Here is a 12,180-nt window from a genome sequence, read left to right on the forward strand (position 1 = left end):
GGGGGGGGTCAGACATGTGTAAACCCAAAAACGTTGATTATGAATAATATTGGTCGCGAAAGCCTACGTGTTAAACTGAGGGGGGGTGGGGGGGGTTTGAGAAATGTGACGTCACATCAAAATGCGCAACTTTAAATAAATATAGACAACACGTTCTACTTAATAAAATCGACTTTTTAATAAATGTTTTCTCCTACAACATCAGAGTGTAGCGCCACATTAAATACGCACTACAATGACAATAGTTTAAAGCGATTTGAAGCATGTTTTATTTTGGGGGAGGGGGGGGCAGAGCTTTGTGACGTCAAATTTGAGGAGGGGGGGGGCTCTGACTTTGTGTGACGCCGTGTGACGAAGGGGGGGGGGGGTCAAAAATCGTACAAAATCGCGTGACGTCATTTATGGACGACCCCTAAGTGCAAAAACAACCGAATATAAATCCCCAGCCCTCTCCAGCGGTGACAATTCCCGCTGTAAATCCCTGAACGAACCGGCTGTGGGTGCCGCGCTAATTTGCCAAGCGGCGCTCCGACAAACCGGGTTCTCGTCGCTATAAACCACGGCGCAACCATCGCTAACATCCATAACAAGAACAGCGCTAATGAATCCGTGTGTCCCCTGGAGAGTGTAACGTTCATTTGTTTTACTCTTCTTGGTTCTTTCGGTAAAGTCACGTAGAAGGGAAATAATAAAATAATTCTCACGATGTTTCGGCCACAACGCAAGCAGCCGTCCTCGGGTGAAGAACAGGTCTGTCAGAAAGACAGCGTCTGAATGACAGAAAAAAAAGTGTATTTGTTTGTTTAACCAGGTAAGAGCTTCGTTTCGAAGAGTGACATGGGTCATTGAAATGACGAGGAATATACATTTTAAAGCCATATAATGCGACGTTGGTGTTGACAAAGCATCCCAAAGCTGAGAAAGTCCTTGCAAATCACTCAACTGGGAACGCACAGCAGCAGCAACATCGTCATCCCCTTCCCTATTGAGAAAACTGGACAGGACTCGGGTTTCCACGGGTGGAACAGCCTAACAAAGTACAACCATGATTCAAATGGAACTCGGAGCAAACGCCTTACCGAGTCCCAAGTCTTTATCTCAGGGCACCTGGTAAATCGGGATCCTTGGCCAAGAAGTCAATTCGCGTGGCAGGAAACTTGAGAAGCCCGGAGAAAACCCCCATCAGACAAGGGAGACAGCTCCGTTACACGGTGGCTAGGAGATGTTAACTACCTCGCCTGGTATACAGGAGGTCGTGGGTTCCATCCCGACCCTGGCGCATGCTGCTGTATATTTGGAGTTTGCGTGTCTCTCTCTCATCATCATCACGGTGGCTAGGAGATGTTAACTACCTCGCCTGATTTACAGGAGGTCGTGGGTTCCATCCCGACCCTGACGCCTGCTGCTGTATATTCGGAGTTTGCATCTTCTCCCCGTGGTCGCGTGGATTTTTTTCTCCGTGTCCTCCGATTTCTCCCTCCACATTTAGAAACATGCGTTTAGAGTATGTGGCTGCTTTCAGTTTCCACATGATGTTAAGCCACTTCGTGGAGCCATCATTTGTGACCAGGTCGCTTCTGCGAGCCTTACCTGGTAAAACACTGACCATCTCACAACAACTCCTCTCCCGCGGCCCATCCTGGCTCCTCCCCCCTTAACCAGTATATATAAGGTCGGGCCTCTTGGGACTTCTCTTTACTTGATACAGCAATTTTGCTGTGACGAATTCACCTGAAGACGGAAGCTTGTGTTGCCTCCGAAACGTCGTGATTTATTTTATTTCTATTATTTTTTCTATTATTTTATTATTATTTACTATTATTTCTTTTTACCTACTTGACTTTACCGAAAAAACCTAAGAGTATGAATCCTTGCAGTCACGAAAGCTTCAAATATAGAATTAATGGTAAAATAAAAAGTTGTTTTGTTCACTGTCGTAACGCCGCCGCGTTCATCCACGCGGTGGCGCGGTGAGTCCATCTCCACACTGCCGGTTGAGTTGAAGTTGTGAAACCAGGCGAGAGTTCTCTCTGGGTCTCCAGAATGACACAAGCAATACGGTAACTCCTCGCCTAACGCGTGGTGTTTACACGACGCGTTTTACCATTTGGAAATACTTTTCGCACAACGCGGAAGGCACACCGTTATGACGTTGAACGCGCCAACTGCCCCCCCCCCACCCGTTATAACGCGATTTCTGAGCGGTCCGACGAACTACTTTCTTGAGCTGCATGGAAGAAAATTAAGATGAGAGGAAGAACAAGCAAATAGAAATCAGTGTAAGAAAAACTGTTACAGGATAAATTAAAAAGAGTGCAAAAACAAATGACTTAGATCAAGTTATTTAAACTGCAATTAAATTTGCTTCTGGAAAATTACTTTTAAGACATGTTTTTTTTTTATTACAGAGTGGGATACAAAGTTGCTATAATCGTCATTGCGATGTCATTACTAGATATAATAATTGTTATCGGTGTGGAGAATGTAACATCTTAACCAAGCACGGTCCCTCGCCTCCTTCCCATAAAGGTCCCTCCACATAAAATACGTAAAGTATTTTTTATAAACATCTCATCAGCCGCGCACATGGTCTTCCTTCTTGCAAGTGATTTTTTTTCCTTCCAGCAGCATTGGTTTAACGCGAGAAAAAAAACTACTCCGGACAGTGAGAATAATTTTATTATGTTTTATTTTTATTATTTTATTATTTCCCTTCTACGTGACTTTACCGAAAGAACCAAGAAGATGAATCCCTGCAGTCACGAAAGCTTTAAATCGAAATTTACTCCGGACCAATTTCGACATTCAATATCTCATCAACAGTCAGGCGTGCTTCTGTGTTGCGTTGATAGTTTTACGTCTAACTGGGTAAAAGGCACAGATCACAGAAAGGGTGATCTTGCCCATAAACAGCTGGCAGTTACACCTGCATTGCTTCAAGCGAGCCTGACTCTGCTGATTAGACGCTGAATGGCGTCGCCGGTCCTGATGTTACTTGTGTTGTGCTTATAAGGATCACTCCCAGAAGGTACGTGCAGCTGCTGGAAATGTGCGTGGCGAAGCCGTGGCGAGTTCGATTCAGGCTCAGGGCCAACACCGCTGATGATTATCTGAACTGCTCCTGGGACCTTCCCTCGGTTGACCCAGCCGCAATTGAGTACCTCATATGGTGTGTAAACATCGCCACTGGGGAGACAAAGGAGAACAGGGCGTCCTGTCGGTGTGTGTCGTCCCGGCGCTCATAGGTGCTTGCGAACAACCCTCGTCTCATTAGTCCTTTAGGGCTGTACGGGTGACCTTTGTCATTGAGGGACAGATAAGGGAAGGAGACGCATTGTCTGCTGAGCTACGTTGTTATTTAAGGACTGGCCACGTGGACGTTTAACGCGGACCAAAGTCGGCTCAGCGCGGACCATTTTTGGTCATCGCCCACTTGGAAATAGAATTTTGCTCTGAAGATGTTCAGCTGTGAGTCACCGCCCGCGAAGCTCCACGTGCAGCGAACACTGCGGAGATGAATCGCGAAGAGGCAACCCGCGACCCTCCTGCTGTTGCCGAAACCGCGAACAACCGAGACCTCTCCCGTGAACAACATCGCGCAGCAGACGATACGCAGCATCCTTCTCATATCGGTGTCCCTACACATTCCACGGAATAAATACAAGCACTTTTTTTTAACACATCCCGTCAGCCACAGCGGGCATTCTCTCTGAGCATTGATTGTTTCAAGGGGTGGGGAAGGGGGGCTCTCAATTCGTCCAAGTTCAACACTGGTCCTGGGGCCGCCGGAAGCCTGACTCTTACGCTTGTGTACTCGGGGCAAGCTGCTTCGTTGAGTCTCGTAACACAACGAAGTTTTCGCAGCAGGGGGCGATTATTGGCATGCAGATTCCCAAGCACCGTGTTGTTTTACACCATCCCATCAGCCACAACGGGCCTCGCCGTGATGGGCAGCATTGTTTTAGCGCGAGCAAAACTCTTCAATATTCAGTTTCTAGACTCGGTGTCTCATCAGCAGGGCGAGGCGCGCTTGAAACGGCGAACCCGCGAGGTGTGTTCGCTCCGATGAGGACGTGAGTGGAGGGAGTCGATGGAGTGGTCTTGTCGACAGCGTCTCTCCACTGAGCGCCCACGGGTTTACGTGTGGGTCTGGTGCGGAGAGGGGACGTACGGGAAACATCACGATGGACTGGGCTCATGGAACGCGGGAGGTAAAATAATTTCGAAAGCGACACGAGCTCTCTCTCTCTCTCCCACCTGAAGTCATCTCGCCGTGGCTGGCAGAGCTCGACATTGGGCATTTAGCTCCTGGACAACGCATTTGCAAGAAGAAGCTCAAGGGCACATAGGTAATCCATAGAGACACAGAGACCCATTGAGATACAGAGAGACACGTAGAGATACATTAAAGACACGCCACAATTGTGCTATTGTGCTCGTACAATTGAAACCGTTGAGTCAAATCCGTGTACAGGGTGGTCCAGATGTCTTGTGATCCCCTAATTAATTGACCCCTAACATTTAGATTTTTGCATATTTATTTATGTTTTAAATAAACCTTACTTTTAAACAATATTACGTTTTCGGGAATTAGATGGGAGGCACAAGGTATCTGGGCATTACCTGGTAAAATAAATAAAAAATGTTTAGTTTTAGTTTGGATTGTCTGGACCACACTGTATTCTGCGCTCCTGCGACTGAGGAGGGAGGATGAGGAAGCGCAAAACGCCACGAACTCTGTCTCTCTGATGAAGCCCGATTTATCGTGGCCAGCAGAAGATCTCTCAACAGTGGCATCGAGTTGCTGCACGTATTGAGAGCGAATGTGGGTCATCCCCAATCAACGGCTGGCGGTTTCACCAGCAAATTGGTTCGAGCAAAGCACGACCCTGCTGACGAGACATTGAATCATGTCGACAACCGAACCGGGCCAGAGAGTTTCGCACGCGCTGCGGAAACAATTCTGCTGAAACTATGAGCGTCCACCAGGAGGAGAAAAAAAACAGGTGGTGAGGCTGATGGGAATGGGTAAAAAAAACTTTAATGTTTCACGTGGAGGTACGGAAATGAGAAGGTGTTTTATTGTTTTAATTGTGGAACGGTGGGGGAGAGAGAGAGAGGTTGTATTTAGGGGGTCTGGAGGCTTAGGGGATGAAGGATGAAGGGACCCTTAAGGGGGATGGAGACGGAGGTCGGAGATGGGGGGGGGGCTCAGAATCGCGTGAAAAGCCTTTCGTGGAAAGCAATGGGTGAGGAGGGGAGAGGGCCAGGAGAAATTTTAAGGAATTTCCACTGAAGCGGGGGTGGAAATTTCAATGGAAAAGGGGGGGAGGGGCTATGAGGAGGGGGCACTTCGCGTGAGCTCCAGACGCCGTCTCAGTTCAACTCTGTCATCGTCATCAGCAGCAGCAACAGCCATGGTCAATCTACTGCTGGATGAAAAATGACCTCCCCTCCCCGTAGGCCGTCGCCACCTCTCACGGTCACGTGGTGTTGATGGGAGTCGAGCGCGACACGCGAGCGGATTTCACGGCTCCATCTCCGCGGTGAACGTGACTCCCTCTAATCTCTGACCTCTTCCCTCCCTCTCTCTCCTCGCTGTGCTGTGTTCCTCGCTTTCACCTCGACGTTCCTTTCACCTCATCCCCTCAACCTCCCCCCCTTCACCTCTCACCTCCCCTTCCACCTCACCTTATCCCTCACCTACTCCTTCACCTCTCCCCTCCTCTTCCCCCCCCCACCCCGCACTCTCCGCTTTCCTCCGCATCACTCCACTCCCTCACCTCTCCCTCACTTCTCTCATCCTCACCTCTCTCTCCCTCACCCTCTGCCGTTGCGTTACAAAGACATTTGCGAAGCAATTTGCGTGGACGTTCTAAAAGCGCACCGCGTCTCCACTCTCCACGATGTCCCTTTCTCTCCCCCACTCCTCCCTCCGCTCCATGTCCTCTCTCACTCTCTCTCTCCCAGCGCATTTCTCGCTCTCTTTCTCTCTCTCTGCCCGGCGGTGAGGTCCTCCTCATTCCAGGAATTCCCCCTCCAGCCACCCGCCCCCTTCCCAACCTCTCTCCCATTCTCTCTCGCTCTCATTCCCTCCCACCAAACTATTGTAGTACTTTTGGCTTCACACACGCGTTCAAATGTGACCGAAAACTCTCCCCCACCCCGTCTCCCACCTCTCTCCCCTGCTTCCCTCTCTCGCCCCCTCTCCCCACTCCTCCCTTAACTCTCCTATTCCTCTCCCTCCCCGCTCTCTCCCCGTGATGTCCTCCTTCTAGGAACCCCCCCCCCTCTCGCTCCCCACCACCACCACCCCCGGCCGCCGCCTTTTGTCTCCGCACCGCTCCCAGGAATGTCAACGCGGCGAGACGCGACGTCACCCGATCGGGGGGCGGGGGAGGGGAGGGAGGGGGGGCTTAAGCGGGCGGGGGGGGGCGCGGGGGATTTGGCGAGAGGTTGAGGGGGGTATCTGGTGGGGGTTGGGGGGGAGCACAGGAGGAAGGGGGGGGGGCAACGTGGGATCCGACCGGCGGTGTCTTCTGAAGCGTCGTGGGGGGTGGGTGGGAGGGGAGATTCATGGGTGGCGGGTGGGGGGGGATCAGGGGGGGAGGGGGGGCACGAGGGAGGGATGGAGGGGGGAGGGCGGTAGTGGGAGACTGAAGAGAGAGACGGACGGGGAGTGGTGAGGAGGGATGGGAGAACAGGTGAGGAGGGGAGAGGTGAGCAGGGATGGGAGAACAGGTGAGGAGGGGAGCGGTGAGGAGGGATGTGAGAACAGGTGAGGAGGGGAGAGGTGAGGAGGGATGGTAGAACAGGTGAGGAGGGGAGAGGTGAAGGGGTTAGGGGGAACAGGTGAGGAGGGGAGAGGTGAGGAGGGATGGGAGAACAGGTGAGGAGGGGAGTGGTGAGGAGGGATGGGAGAACAGGTGAGGAGGGGAGTGGTGAGGAGGGATGGGAGAACAGGTGAGGAGGGGAGCGGTGAGGAGGGATGTGAGAACAGGTGAGGAGGGGAGAGGTGAGGAGGGATGGTAGAACAGGTGAGGAGGGGAGAGGTGAAGAGGTTAGGGGGAACAGGTGAGGAGGGGAGAGGTGAGGAGGGATGGGAGAACAGGTGAGGAGGGGAGAGGTGAGGAGGGATGGGAAAACAGGTGAGGAGGGGAGAGGTGAGGAGGGGTGGGAAAATAGGTGAGGAGGGGAGAGGTGAGGAGGGATGGGAAAATAGGTGATGGGGGATGGGATAACAGGTGAGGAGGGGAGTGGTGAGGATGGATGGGAGAATGGGTGAGGAGAGGTGATGAGGGATGGGAGAACAGGTGAGGAGGGGAGGAGCATTGAAAGGGGGTGTGGAGAGCGGTGAGGAGACAGAACCCGTGACTCCGGCTGCCCCTCTCTCGCTCACCACCACTGGATGATGAAATCACCACAGCGCTTGTGCCAGGCTAGGTGCACTTTGAGGCTATCGTGTGAAGTGTGCAGGGCTCGCTGCTGACAGGTCAGGGGGCAGACCCAGAGGTTGTGAGTCGTGCCAGGCTAGGTGCAGGTCACAGACAGAGACCCAGGGGCTGTGAGTCGTGCCAGGCTAGGTGCAGGTCACAGACAGAGACCCAGGGGCTGTGAGTCGTGCCAGGCTAGGTGCAGGTCACAGACAGAGACCCAGGGGTTGTGAGTCGTGCCAGGCTAGGTGCAGGTCACAGACAGAGACCCAGGTGTTGCGAGTCGTGCCAGGCTAGGTGCAGGTCACAGACAGAGACCCAGGGGCTGTGAGTCGTGCCAGGCTAGGTGCAGGTCACAAACAGAGACCCAGGTGTTGCGAGTCGTGCCAGGCTAGGTGCAGGTCACAGACAGACCCAGGTGTTGCGAGTCGTGCCAGGCTAGGTGCAGGTCACAGACAGATCCAGGTGTTGCGAGTCGTGCCAGGCTAGGTGCAGGTCACGGACAGAGTCCCAGGTGTTGCGAGTCGTGCCAGGCTAGGTGCAGGTCACAGACAGTGACCCAGGGGTTGTGAGTCGTGCCAGGCTAGGTGCAGGTCACGGACAGAGACCCAGGGGTTGCGAGTCGTGCCAGGCTAGGTGCAGGTCACGGACAGAGACCCACGTGTTGTGAGTCGTGCCAGGCTAGGTGCAGGCCACGGACAGTGACCCAGGGGTTGTGAGTCGTGCCAGTCTAGGTGCAGGCCACGGACAGTGACCCAGGGGTTGTGAGTCGTGCCAGGCTAGGTGCAGGCCACGGACAGTGACCCAGGGGTTGTGAGTCGTGCCAGGCTAGGTGCAGGCCACGGACAGTGACCCAGGGGTTGTGAGTCGTGCCAGGCTAGGTGCAGGTCACGGACAGAGACCCAGGTGTTGTGAGTCGTGTCAGGCTAGGTGCAGGTCACGGACAGAGACCCACGTGTTGTGAGTCGTGCCAGGCTAGGTGCAGGACACGGACAGTGACCCAGGGGTTGTGAGTCGTGCCAGGCTAGGTGCAGGTCACGGCCAGAGACCCAGGTGTTGTGAGTCGTGCCAGGCTAGGTGCAGGTCACGGACAGAGACCCACGTGTTGTGAGTCGTGCCAGGCTAGGTGCAGGCCACGGACAGTGACCCAGGGGTTGTGAGTCGTGCCAGTCTAGGTGCAGGTCACGGACAGAGACCCACGTGTTGTGAGTCGTGCCAGGCTAGGTGCAGGTCACGGACAGAGACCCACGTGTTGTGAGTCGTGCCAGGCTAGGTGCAGGTCACGGACAGAGTCCCAGGGGTTGTGAGTCGTGCCAGTCTAGGTGCAGGCCACGGACAGTGACCCACGTGTTGTGAGTCGTGCCAGGCTAGGTGCAGGTCACGGACAGAGACCCACGTGTTGTGAGTCGTGCCAGGCTAGGTGCAGGTCACGGACAACGACCCAGGGGTTGTGAGTCGTGCCAGGCTAGGTGCAGGTCACGGACAGAGACCCACGTGTTGCGAGTCGTGCCAGGCTAGGTGCAGGTCACGGACAGAGACCCACGTGTTGTGAGTCGTGCCAGGCTAGGTGCAGGTCACGGACAGACACCCACGTGTTGTGAGTCGTGCCAGGCTAGGTGCAGGTCACAGACAGAGACCCACGTGTTGCGAGTTTGACTGAGATGACTAACACGTGGACGACACGTGCAAGCCCGCTACTGTGCCAAACACAAAGGTCCCCCGTGTAGCCCACACGTGACTGTCGGAGCAAGTGGTGCGATTAGAAATAACTTTATAAAGGCCACTCCCAACCGCCTTTGTATCCCCAGTGCTGATGTTTACACAGACAGCGGTGGCGCCGTGGTTAGTTAATGAACTCGTTCAACATTTATAACTCATTCACGACGCTCTGTTAACTCGCTCATGGCTCACAACTCGCTGAAGTTTAATCGGTACGTTGCGGGAGAGGTAACGAGTGGCGTAACTTGTGTCGTTATCTCAGGTAACGTGGGACCCGTCTCGTTATCTCGGGTAACATGGGACCCGTGTAACGACCTAATGGTAACGTTACCCGTCTTGTTATCTCGGATAACGTGGGACCCGTGTAACGACCTCATGGTAACGTTACCCGTGTCGTTATCTCGGGTAACGCGACCTCCTTTGTTGGGCAACAACAACAAAAGGAGCCGCGGTTTTCCCGCCTTTTTCTCAGGAATCCCAGGGGGCGGGGTGACCCCCCCCCCCCCGCGGCGTGGGAATCAGCGCGAGACCCCCCCCCCCCACCGTTTCCCCCCCACCCCCACCACGGTACCCCTACCCCCCACAGCGCCCCGCCCCCCTGCTAACCCCCCCCCCCACCACGCTGGAATGTGAAGCACGCGGGAGGGGGGGGGCCTAGAGGGGAGCTTCCCATCACAAGGGGGGAGGGGGGGAGTAAGAGGGAGGGGGGGGGTGGGGGCTATAAGAGGGAGGGGGGGTGCTAGAAGGGAGCTGCTCATCACAAGGGGGGGCGGGGGGGAGTAAGAGAAGGGGGGGGGCTGGGGATAATTGGGGGGGGGGGGGGGTCGGAGGGTGTTCTGAGTGACCAGGGCGTGGGGGTGTCGTGAGTGGGGACCTGCGTGTGTGGTGGGGAGCGGTGGCGCAGCAGTTAGCGCACTCAGCCGTGACGATTATTTGAACCGGAGTCCTGGTTGCCTTCGCTGGTTGTGGCGTCAAAAAAAAAACATCAGCGCCGGGAAGACAAAGGTGGCCGGGCGTGGTGTTCGACACCCACACCCCCCCCCCCTCGTGCCCCATGTAGGCCATTCAAAGGTGCTCGCTAACAGCCCTTGCCCCAGCGGTCCGATAAGGCTGCACGGGGGATCTTTGTCTTTGTTTCGCGTCGCTTGTCGTCGTCTCGCGTTGCATCGGCGACTCTCCGGTTTCCCCTCCCGCCCTCCGTCTCCATCACCTCCCCCTCCCCTCATCCCTGCAGGTAAACAGGATGTGCCCCTCCCCTCCAGGTAAACAGCGCCACGCAGGTAAAAGCAGCGGCAAAGGTGAAGCCGCCTCCACCCGAGCGAGGAATGCGACCTCGACCCGCGCCGACTCCGAGACAGAAACAGACTCAGGGAGGAAGCCATAAACCCGGGGGGCGGGGCGGGTCGGTGGGGGGGGGTAACAGCGGCGGAGACAGGTGAAGGCGAGATGGAGGAAGAAGTGAGACACAGGTCGACGTGGGAGACTGGGAGAGGGAGGGAGACATGTAGACGTGGGAGACAGGGAGGGAGACACAGGTAGACGTGGGAGACAGGGAGGGAGACACAGGTATACGTGGGAGACGGGGAGAGGTAGGGAGACACAGGTAGACGTGGGAGACGGGGAGGGAGACACATGTAGACGTGGGAGACAGGGAGGGAGACACAGGTAGACGTGGGAGACAGGGAGGGAGACACAGGTAGACGTGGGAGACAGGGAGGGAGACACAGGTAGACATGGGAGACAGAGAGAGGGAGGGAGACACAGGTAGACGTGGGAGACAGAGAGAGGGAGGGAGACACAGGTAGACGTGGGAGACAGGGATGGAGACACAGGTAGACGTGGGAGACATGGAGGGAGACACAGGTAGACGTGGGAGACAGCGAGGGAGGGAGACGCAGGTCCACGTGGGAGACAGGGAGAGGGAGGGAGACGAAGGTAGATATGGGAGATGGGGAGAGGGAGGAAGAGGGGAGACACGGGTGAAGATGGACGGGAGGGGTGGGGGAGGGGTGGGGGAGGGGTGGGGGAAGGGTGGGAGCGAGGGAGGGGGGTGGAGGGAGGGGAGCGTTGACCCTACCTCCCCCCATCCTTCTGACCTTTGAGCCCCACGGTGCCACGTGGGGGAAGGGAGGGGCCACGTGTAAAATGTTCAAAGAGTCAGTTCCCCGGGACCCGCCCGACACGAATAGCATCAAAGTGTATATATCATCTATAAATAAAAGCGCACATCGCCGTCGTCATCAAATCATCATCGCAACGCACAAATCATCACAACGCGCACGCGTTCACGCGCGTCTGCGTCACAGAGATTTTTATTTTTCCATTTTAAGACGCGAACGGCTTGATGAGCGTGACCCTTGCGTACGTAAGAGGCACTCACGCGCGCGCACGCGATCACATGTAGACAAAGATCCCCCCCGGACATGCTTGACCGATTTTGTGGGAGGGGGGGGAAGCGCTGTTAGCGAGCACCTATGAAGGTCGGCACGGTACGCCAGGGGTGGGGTGGGCAGCACCACACACGGCCACCTTTGTCACCCTAGTGTTGATGTTTTCACCACACTCTGGGTACTTCTTTGAGGCTGAGTCGACCTAGGGGAGACCCAGAAGCCAGGTTCGTGGTGCAGCGCGCTAACCACCACGCCACCGCTGCCCACGACAACACACAACAACAGTCGCCATTCACCACTAAGTGGCGGTGACGTCACCACGGCGCTTGTGCCAGACTAGGTGCGCTCCGACGCCACGTGAAGACCCAGGTGCCATGGGTTGACCGAATGAGATGACTGGCAGATGCACCGCCTGTGCCCCTACAGTGCCAACTTGCTGTGTTTTAGCCTCCGGGCTCTCCGCTCGTTGTTGTGAGCGTCGCTCCTCTATCCGCTGTTTTGTTGTTGGAGGGCGACTGCCTCCAACTGCCCAGTAGCAGCGTCCTTCACGAGCCTCCTCCTCCTTCTCCACAGAGGCCGACCTTGACACCGCTGGGTACCGCTCTTCGACAAGTCCACTCAGCTCCACATCCTCCCGT

The sequence above is a fragment of the Lampetra fluviatilis genome, chromosome 44 (assembly GCF_964198595.1).
Source record: "Lampetra fluviatilis chromosome 44, kcLamFluv1.1, whole genome shotgun sequence".
Classification (NCBI taxonomy): Eukaryota; Metazoa; Chordata; class Hyperoartia; order Petromyzontiformes; family Petromyzontidae; genus Lampetra; species Lampetra fluviatilis.